The following is a 9,803-nucleotide window of genomic DNA, read 5'->3' as shown; positions in this document are numbered from 1 at the left end:
GGACTCATTAAAAAAATGTGAATAAGGCATTCTTTATATGCCTTATGCACATAATCGCGTTTTAGAGGCAACTTCGACAACACTGGGCGGAGTATGTTATGAAAGCATGTGAAACACGAATAAAGAAATCTTCGTATGCGTTATGCGCATAATCGTGTTTGAGAGGCAAGCATGTTTCAAGAAAGTTTCTTACTCTGCAAGCACACATAATATACGTTCACTATAATCACATAGGGTTAAAACTTGGTTTATGCACAAGAGGCTATAGGAAAGGGAGCAATCACTTGAATAGAATTGATTGATTTATTGTTACACACCAATTTAAGAACGTCAATGCCACATGTTGATTGCACTTTCATGAAATCTCCATAATTTCAATTTTGTAGTCTCTCCATATTTTGTCGGCTAATGTGTTGAGATCAAAACCCTCGAACATTGCCCAAAGGCATTTATATGAATCATGCATGTTGGTTAATCATTGGCCACATTGAGTTGTTGCTGGAAATAGTACTTCGGGAGAGCTTTATCAACAAAGACATTAGCCATGGTGACCATGGAACTCGTCAAAGATCCTTGTGGGGCTAATTTTCTAAAAAGAGCGGTGCACTAATATCATATCAAATATAATGCCTGTAGAATAATCTTTTGAGCGATTTAGAGAGAAGAGAGTTTAGCTAATATTACATAGAAATGGTGATGAGCAACCATGTCATTGGGTTACACTTTTTGGAAATAAAAGTTGAGATATGACCCTTTACTTATCATGAATCCTTACCCATCCACTTTGTGAAGCAAATCTTTTACTAAAGAAAGAGAATTTGCAAAACAACAAATGCAAAAATATTCTGAATGTTATTATAATAGGGTCAGGTGATCGATTTCAAGGGTATATACCTTGGTGCCGGTATAGGGCGATTTTATATACTTTACGTATCCTTTTATAACAAAAGTGATTTGTAAAGATCAGTAATTTAGATCTTACTTGGTTGTACTACAGTTTCTAAGTTAATATATATAATTGATCCCCCCAAAAAAAACAAAAGGAGGAAAAATGGGAATTTCTGTACCTTTGTGTCAGTATAGGGAGATTCAAATTTTCTGTACTTAGTTGAAAGGGGACAAAATTTATTTATTTTCCCGGCATTCCCTTTATTTTGATTGGTTGTTGGTGAATTTCTTCTTCTTATTATTATTATTATTATTTTGGGGAGAAGTCGGACTTTGACCAAAAAGGATGGGCCCCGCCGGGAGATGGGAATAATGTGAATAGGCCCATCAGGATAAGCTCAAGCCTTTTTTTTATAAAAAGGCTTGCGGGAGATGGGAATTATGTGAATAGGCCCATCAGGATAAGCTCAAGCCAGCCTTTTTCTATAAAAAGGACATCACGAAGTGCATTTGGTTGTCTCAATCCCTTGAAATCGTCTCGATCCCTTGAAATCGTCTTTTGCCTCTTTGACGCCGCGGCCTCTGGTGCGATGTACTCCCACTGCACACACACACACACACAGCAGCAGCAGCAGCAGCAGCAGCCTACTCGAAGCTTCTTTATATGCCGTGAGGTGAGGTGTACATCGTGCCAAGCTGCACGCATCCAGCAGGCAAGAAAAAACGTAGGCACACCCGCCGCTGCTAGGTATTCATCTTATCTACATAGTTTTTTTTTTTTTTAATAACGTATGTCACGTGGAACAGCAATATATGTATGCATGCTGAATGCATCAGATTCAGGCTGGAGCTAATGATGCTTCCAAACGTAGAACGTGTAGCAGTTGCACAAAACGTTGCGATTTCTTTCCGTAATGTCATCAAATATGTCTTCACTAGGTACGTTTTTAGAGGCGTTCTTTGACTTCATTTCTGCATTCAAAGTTTGCGAAGACATGTTTTAACATGGCCCGTGTGGTATATATTGACATTCTCAACACACCTACTTTATGCTTTTCATGGTATTCATATTGTCTCGTATTTTTCTTATTGATTGTGGAGCCAGTCAATCTGAATGAGTTTATTGAATCTTTGGTCCAATACATGTTAAAGCTAAGGATGCAAGTATTCTTTTGGCTACTTGAGTGTGTTTTGATGGGAATGCAAGATCAGAGGTGTTGGGAGAAAGATGATGGCATTGAAGAGGAGACACATGGATGGTTAGCAAGATCAGAGGTGTTGGGAGAAAGATGATGGCATTGAAGAGGAGACACATGGATGGTTAGCTCACTAGGAGTTCTGAAGTACATAGGACAGACATGAGATCGACACTACTATAGTAATCTCTGTGGTGGTGGAGGTTGACACTACAGTATAACTTGTAGTGCACATCGTGCCTGAATATTTTTATATCTATTTTTTAATAATAGATTTTCTTTCTAGGGATTCTACCCCATTTGTATAGTTGTGGGACCTTAAAAGAAAGTTGTCCCAATAAATGTGCCTTTTAGGGCTTCTTTCCTGTTTGCATAATTGGCAAGTTGTCCAATAAACGTGAAATGAAGAAGAGAAGGGGAAATCCAGCAACAAAATGGAAGCTTCTTCAAAACATGAAGCACATTTAGTTGATCGATTGTTCATTTGTAAACTTCACTAAGTCATTTGGGTTGTTACATTTAGTGCATTTCTAATTTGTTTCGTTTTACAGAAAAAATAAATTGTATAGTTTTTGTTTATGAATAATGTAGGAAAGATTATAATCTCCTATGCTATGTTCAATGCACATGTACATACATTCATATGCTTTTGAACAAGAAATAAGTAATGGGGGCACTCTCTAGGCATATAGTTTCTTGTGTTGCATTCTAGCAGAAAGATGGATGAGTGGAAGCATGTTAAGATGACATGGTTTTTCGTGCATTTTAGCACATTTTGAATACCAGTTACAATTTGAGTACCTTGTTATTCCCAGTTGGGTGGCATATGGGGCGATCCTCTTTACAATACTTCCCAATCTCCTACTGATCTTAGAGTATGTGGGGAGACTCTTTTCGTAGATGGAATGAACCTCTCATGATGAAATGGAAAAAAATGGTGATAATCTTCATACACGACCTTCTTGAGATGCAGCCATGCTGTAACAAGCGACGATCCACAAATCGGACAAGCATTGTGACCAAATGTTGTGAGTCCTAGGAAGGTGATCTGAAGGTGATTGAGCATAGAAAACATACCGGAGCACTTTCCATATCTCGAAAATTCATGCAAAGAAAATACCCAAAGTAATGGGATTTTTTCAAAGTCCATAATATGGTTTTTCAAGTAAATGATAGGCACATGGCAATGAGAAGATGGCAATCTACAAGCCTCTCACACATGGGGAGTGCTCAAAAGTTAGCAAGCCATGCCCAAACACACAACATTCTAAGCTTAGTTACTAACAGAACAAAGATGAGATAAACTGACTCAAGTCACTAATCTAAGAAGGTTCGAACATAAGGATGGAAATCCACAACTTGGGCTAGAGGGGAACAAGATCTCTCTCACCGATGCTCTCTATAAAAAGTAAAATATAGGGCCATCCCATATGCACAAGTGCCACATGGCCAACATAGGTGAGTCCACAAAAGATACACGCAAAGGTAAATGTTACCTAAATATCCTAAGGCAAACTATAGAATATGTGCATCAAAGTGATATATACATGTGTGTGTGTACCATCATATGGATGGGGTAGATAGTGCTAAGCTATGGTGTACAAAAAGGGGCTAACATCCCTCCACCTCTAATACACATCTGATCACACATATGTGGTTGGATGAGATAGTAATGAGTACAAAAATGAAGAGGGGAAAGGCAAAAAAGGGGGATAGGGTCGATGTCGATGATGCTCCAAAAGAAGGATGATCATGACAAAGATGTGCCGATGTAGAGGATCCGTAAGATGTGTCAGTGAAGAGGATCCTCTATGCACCAAAAAGGTGAAGTGAGGGAAACTACCTCAAGAGTGTAGATCATGAAAGTGAGGGATGCTCCCTCACCTCAAAAGTTGATCCCATCCACCGGGGTCCCAAATGAAAAATAGATAACTTGACTGGTTCCCAAAGGTGTATGCTAGGATCCCAAGTGTACGAGGCTAGAGTCAGTGATCGAGAGAAGGCCAAGGAAAGGTATATCGATGGAGATAGTGCCATCAATGAGGCCCATGGAAAGTTGATGTAGACTAATTGAGGAGCCCACACAAAAGTGGCTCAAGGCAGGTGCACAAGCAAAGGCCAATGATGAATAAGAATGTCGCATAGCTTATAGTAGGTTACATAGGGCTCGATTGGACATAGAGTACGATCACTGGAGTGCGATCAATAAGGGTGTCTATGGTTCAGGGGTGAGATGCCTGGGTCAGAGGACCGCAGGCGACCAGGCAAGTGTGGGCATGCAGACCACTATATAAGCTGGACAATGTGGTGCTTATGCACATTCCTATATGGGTGTGGGTGGTGAACAAGAGCTCTATCTCTTCTCCAGCTATAGCAGATGCATAACATTGGAATCAGAGCCGTGTTCGAATCACTCTGCTCCAAAAACTAGATAAGCTTTTCTTGGTTCAAATCTAATCATTTCTTCGTCTTCTTCTTCTTGGCTCTGTGGATAAGGTTTACACGGGAGGAAAAAAGGAGGAGGAAAGAAGGGAGCGTGTTTTTTATTTTTTCTCTCGGGGGATTTGGAAACAAGCGCTTCTCTACTCTGCGAAAGAGGCTATCGCCCCACGAGAGAGCTCACTGCAAAGCCATCAAACCACAAGAAGACCCCTCTCTCTCTCTCTCTCTCTCTCTCTCTCTCTGGTGGCAGCACACGAAGGCCGTCAAAGCACACAAGCCCAGCACGGCAAGAGGCACATCAGCAGCAATCAAGGCATGATCACCACCCGGGTGCATACAAGCGCTAGTAGGCGCCAGACCTGCATTGAGAGCTCTAAGAGGAAGACGAAGGCTTGGAAAGGTTTTGAAGGAGAGAGTTATCTTGCAGCAGCGCCCAACCGGAACTTGGAGGGGATAAAGTGCCATAGGGGAGCTTTGTGTGGGTGTTTAAGCCTTGTGAGTATCCGAGAACGAGGGGCGGCGCCGCAGCGAAAAATGGCACAAGCCAACCTCTCTCTCTCTTTTGGAGATATGCAATAGTAGAGCAACGCCACGGCCCACCAACCACAACCATCGAAGAGCAGTTCAAGGCCCAACTCGGCAAGGTATAGGCACAAGGCTCCAGCATAAAGTAGGCATAAACGCGCACACAATAGCACGAAGACATTGCGTGCATTGGCAGGCAAACCCTGCTCACACAAGCCCGTCAAAGGAGAAGCACCAGAGCTCTCTCTCGTGCAGGTGCACAGAAACCGACCTGTAGTAAGTTATGGTGTGCGCTGTCAAAACAAACTGGACAGTTCACACCGTCAACAACAAGTGCACAGGGTGCACAACTGCACTAGAGAGCCACACAACGGCAACACAAGCATCGACCAGCATACAGCACGGGTGGTCACCTAGCCAGTGAGACCGCCTTGGTCTAGACCCTTGTGTAAAAGGGGTATAGACAGATGTTAGTATGTTCTTGCATTTGCTGGGATTCAAACCCAATCAAGGGAGGCGAAGCATCTATCCACTGCACCGCACGCACACTCATGATATAAACACATGTCCATAACATGACCGGGTGACCGGGCCCGCGGGGTGCCACGATCATGGCACCCCGAAATTTAACGTAAGCCCTCGGGGGGCACATGCCTGATGTGCCGACATGCATCAAATGCCGATGACAAGAGACAGCTCTCTCCATCTCCAACTTACAGTAGCCCATCAGGCAGCGACATCACAAACATGCGGAACGACTACAATAGCCATAACTGAAATTTAACGATAGGTGGCAGCTCGGTGTGTGTGCGAGGCATTTGTCTTACCCTCGTGTGTGTGCCTATGGGCATCGAGGGTGGATACGAGCGAGTTCTAGGTAATTCCAGTGAAGTTGAGAGTGCCATTGGCTTCCAGTTTCCATTGATGACAATGCACCGTGCCATCAACTTCGAGCTTCCATTGGCCTGCACACTTGGGGACACATTGGGTACTTGGTTCCATTTATGCAATCTTTAAAGTTTTTTGCATTTACATTTTACATAGTTTTTGCAATTTTTATTTATTTAAAAAAAAATGGCTTCGAGCAAGGATAACGTACCTTTATTAGGGAGTTCAAGGGGTATTTCTCGAGTATTATTACCTATTTCCAGCCTTACACAAGCCGAGCTTGCCTGCATGCGGCAAGCTATCCTTGCACATTAAAGATGGAGGTTGTTCGTCCTCCGTCCACCTCACGACTTGGCGCACAGGAGCCGAGTGGTGTAGGAGGCACATCCTTGTTTGTAGACGACCCCATGGTCCTATCCACAGAGGCTGAACACAACCCATTGATAGTCAACTAGTTCGTAAAGACTGGCGATACATTGTTAGACCCGAGCACATATGATGAACTTCTGAATGAGGACAGGCTAGGTGATGCAAATCCCAATGCTCGATTCGAGGCTAACGTCTTAGAGTAGGAGGTTTCACATGAGTCCATTTTGCAGCTTTTTTCTAGGACCGAAATCTTGGAACAAAATCAAAATGAAATTTTGACCATCCTTAGGAGTTTTTACCATTGTTTAGACTCACGCGGTGCGGCCACTCTTATTGCTAATTTTGCGGCTCCTATGCCCATGCAGAGAAGAGTACAATTTACTTCTTTTCAGTAGTAGGAAGTTGGGACTTCCATAGGGCAACAGTCCGTAGTGTTTGTTGGGATCTTCAAGGATATCAAAGAGCCGAGCTTTGGGGGAGAGAAAAAGGAATGCAATAAAGATGCAATCAACATTTTCTTACAGAACTGGTCAGACTTACATAATCTTAGGCATACGTTGGAGGATGTGAGGCCCATTGAGGCAAGTTTGTCATTGAAAGGCAAAGCATATAAATGGTGGATGGGCTTGGCCGATAGTGCCAGACACCCTTATACTTGGCTAGAGTTAGAGGTAGTAGTCGCAAAGAGTTTTACCAGTTTATGAGCTTCAGAGGTCTTAGCGTGAGTGGGAAAAATTCTCTATACCTTGCGTTTCACTCACTCAATATATCTCGAACTATCGAGAAATAGTGATGAAGCTAAAGGGAATCGATGTATTCCAAATTCTTCGTGGGTTCATGTGAGGTCTTGACCCAAATTATGAGAGTTATGTACAACCTAAGTAGCCTAAGGATTTCGATGAGGTAATAAAATATTCTCAGATATTCAATGATATATCTCGACGTAGGTCAAAATTTGTCCTTAGCAGATGCTGAGAGCAGATGACAAATGAGAGTGGGGGTACAAAATTTAAAAGAAAATTCTTCGAGGGGACAAGGGACATGGTTAGGATGAGCAAGGGGGACATTGGTCTAAAAACCATGAAAAAATAGAGAGAAAAACAACAACAGCACAAGAAAGGAAAGAAAGAAAATCTTTGCTTTCATTGCTTTAAGGAAGGGCATAGCAAGGCAGCTTGTCCCAAGCTAGGTGCTAAAGCTAGAGGTAGTTCTTGTGATGCCAAGAAGGATGGTAAATCCTCTTGGCAAGTTCATACGATGTAAGTGTTACCTCTCTGATCCACACAGTTTATAGAGGTGATAGTTTGCCATACGGATAACACCCATGCCTGTTGTGTGGTAGCCATATTTTGGGTCACATGACTTGGCTCGTTTATATGTTATGATTGGTGGCCATATAGTTACCTTTATGATTGATGATGGAGCCATATGCAACTTTCTTAACTACTCGTTAGTCAAAAAGTTGAAGCTTCTTGAGACCAAGAGTGACCATAAGTACATAGTTTCCCTTTCTAAAGGTTATAACAAAATTGTTTGGGACACGAAGGTTTTGAGAGTGCCACTTGCTATGTAGGGTTACGAGGCTATGCTTGATTTTGAGGTTATGCATTTAGCTGGGGTAGATACCTATCTAGGTAGGGAGTGGTTGTAAACTTGGGCCCTACCATGTGTCGTAGCTACCAGGATAACGGCCTCTAGTTCATGAATGAGGTTAGATGCATTACTTTGCGTGGTGAGTGTGATGTTCTAGCTACACCTTTGATATCGTCCATGGAGTTATGCTGTGCCTACGAGCTCGTCGACGAGATTCAACATGTATACATTTGTAACCTTTTGCATAATTTTGTTTCTGTAGATAAGTGAATAATTTTGTTTCTGTAGATAACCTTTTGCATAATTTTGTTTCTGTAGATGAAACATAAGTGAATAATGTTTCCGTAGATGAAACAATAAATGTAAATGGCCTTGGACGAGACCCCTATTTTCTAAACCTTGGACGAGACCCCTATTTTCTAAACCTTGTTTTGTTTGCATGTGACCAAAACTTGAAAAAATCCAAGGGTGAAAACAAAACAATAAAAATGGTAAGAATGTAGATATTTTAAATTCTTTATTGTGAGAGTATCGTAATGTTTTTTCTAAAGATTTTCCAAATGATGTCCCACCATCTAGGGAGGTAGACCATTCCATTGATGTACTACTAGGTTCTAAGCCTATAAGCAAGCCTACTTATAGACTTAGCCACTCCGACGCACAGGAGGTGGAGCGAAAATTGGTCAATTATGCGAGAAAAAGGTTTCATAAAACCTAGTTCTTTGCCATGGGCTTCACCTTTTCTTTTGGTTTTAAAAAAAGATGGTTCTATGTGTATGTGTATAGATTATCGTGCTCTTAATCAGATTACAATTAAGAACAAGTATCCAATGTTCCACATCGACGAGTTGTTTGACCAACTCAATGGTGCATGCTACTTTTCTAAAATTGACCTTAGGTCGGGTTAGGATCAGGGAACAAGATGTTCCCAAGTCCACATTTAGAACTTTTGGGCATTATGAGTTCTTGGTCATGCTATTTGGTTTGACTAACGTGCCATTAACATTTATGATGCTAATGGGGACAATGTTTTATGTTCATACTTAGGAAATTTTGTACATTAGGAAAAATGTGGACTCATTTTTGGACCCTCTAAGAAATGCCAAGTCATCATTCTATTACGAAAAGGGGGAACATGGATAACTCTATCCATAGTACCTCAAAACTATATCATGTAACATATCATTGGAAAGATCTTGAGATGAGAGGATTCTAACGTACCAACCTCTGACAAATTTGGAGTTTATGCTCAAGTTATGGCCTCCCCACCAAAAAGTAACCTCAAAAGTTCTGTATAACGGAAGCCTCACCCTCATTGGTCCTTATGGAATATTCACTAGAATCTCAAAGAGCTTAAAAGGCCCAAAAGTGAGTCCAAATTTTTCCTAATGGTACTTTTCTTAGATGACATACTTGTTTACAGTAAGTCGAGAAAGGAACACGTACGTTATTTATGCTTAGTGTTTGAATTACTTAGAAAGAATAGGTTACATTAGGAGAAATTTAGACTCAAATTGGGCCCTTTAAGGATTGCTACACACATGGTAAAAGTTCTGCAAATCAACTTTGAAGTGAGTGGAATTTGGACATTTGGAATCTTTTCTTCAAGACCTTTCCACCAATGATATATAGCATGATGGGTAATTTTGCATATTCAAGAAGTCTTCAAATTTGGTGATGGAGACTTCTTGAATATGCAAAATTACCCATCATGCTATATATCATTGGAAAGGTCTCAAAGAGTAGATTCCAAATGCCCAAACTCCTCTTACTTCTTCTGAGTTGATTTACAAAACTTTCACCATGTGCCCATTTTGGTAGAGAGATAATGTGTAGCAATCTTTAAAGGGCCCAATTTGAGTACAAAATTTTTCTAATATTTGCGAAAGGAAACAAATGTGA

The 9,803-nt window shown here is 41.2% G+C and overlaps 1 long non-coding RNA gene across 7 annotated transcripts; it reads left to right on the top strand.

Moving 5' to 3' along the window:
• The first annotated feature begins 1,400 nt into the window (after positions 1-1,400).
• LOC147642466 (uncharacterized) lies at positions 1,401-2,381 on the top strand. Of its 7 annotated transcripts, XR_015263108.1 has the most exons (4): positions 1,401-1,636; positions 1,726-1,827; positions 1,994-2,102; positions 2,164-2,381. It is a non-coding gene; the product is annotated as an uncharacterized LOC147642466 (long non-coding RNA). The 7 variants fall into 7 exon arrangements; XR_015263088.1 differs by having other exon boundaries at positions 2,096-2,381; XR_015263132.1 differs by having other exon boundaries at positions 2,074-2,381.
• The last annotated feature ends 7,422 nt before the right edge of the window (positions 2,382-9,803 follow it).

The sequence above is a fragment of the Cibotium barometz genome, chromosome 1, assembly GCF_041138505.1.
Source record: "Cibotium barometz isolate CiBa-2024 chromosome 1, ASM4113850v1, whole genome shotgun sequence".
Lineage (NCBI taxonomy): Eukaryota > Viridiplantae > Streptophyta > Polypodiopsida > Cyatheales > Cibotiaceae > Cibotium > Cibotium barometz.
This window is presented reverse-complemented; position numbering and strand designations above follow the sequence as displayed.